Genomic DNA, 729 nt, shown 5'->3' with positions numbered 1-729 from the left:
GATTCTTGTTTTTATTTAAATGTTCAGAGATTCAGCAGATAAATAAATAAATAAATAAATAAATAAACTGTTTTATGACTTAAATACATCAGAAGTTTATTTGAACATAAAGTTTAAATTAACTTTAAACAGATTCAACTCAGATTGTTCTGTGAGTCTCCTGAGTCCTGAAATAAATTAAAACTGTTTCTATCTTCATCATCATCATCATCATCATCATCACCATCATCATCATCATCATCATTCAGCAGCTTCAGAGGAAGAAAACTGGAAACAAACCAGAACCACAGGTGAGTCTGAACCAGAACCAGAACCACAGGTGAGTCTGAACCAGAACCAGAACCACAGGTGAGTCTGAACCAGAACCAGCAGGACTCTTCTTCTGGATTCTTTTATTGCTGATTGTCTGATGAAAGTCCAGATGGCTCCTGGTTCTGATCCGTCCTTAAAAAACAAACTTTAACATTCAGGGTTTTAGAGATTTGGGCTCAAAAAGATGTTTAAACTTCAAGATGTCAAAAAATCCTGAAACCTGACAGATTCCTCATCATTTAAAATGGTTCTGATGAAACAAGAGGAGGTCCAAACAGTCCTGCAGACCTGCAACTGGTTCTAGTCCCTGAACACACCACAGAGTCCCTGAACACACCACAGAGTCCCTGAACACACCACAGAGTCCCTGAACACACCACAGAGTCCCTGAACACACCACAGAGTCCTGGTGAAGCT

General features: G+C 39.0%; 1 long non-coding RNA gene across 1 annotated transcript; it reads left to right on the top strand.

The window, feature by feature from the left end:
- The first annotated feature begins 233 nt into the window (after positions 1–233).
- LOC106537354 (uncharacterized) lies at positions 234–487 on the top strand. The gene is made up of 2 exons (XR_001312639.1): positions 234–290; positions 349–487. It is a non-coding gene; the product is annotated as an uncharacterized LOC106537354 (long non-coding RNA).
- The last annotated feature ends 242 nt before the right edge of the window (positions 488–729 follow it).

Source organism: Austrofundulus limnaeus, unplaced genomic scaffold, assembly GCF_001266775.1.
Source record: "Austrofundulus limnaeus strain Quisiro unplaced genomic scaffold, Austrofundulus_limnaeus-1.0 Scaffold2263, whole genome shotgun sequence".
NCBI lineage: Eukaryota > Metazoa > Chordata > Actinopteri > Cyprinodontiformes > Rivulidae > Austrofundulus > Austrofundulus limnaeus.
The sequence above is the reverse complement of the archived record's forward strand: the minus strand, read 5'-3'. Positions and strand labels throughout refer to the sequence as shown.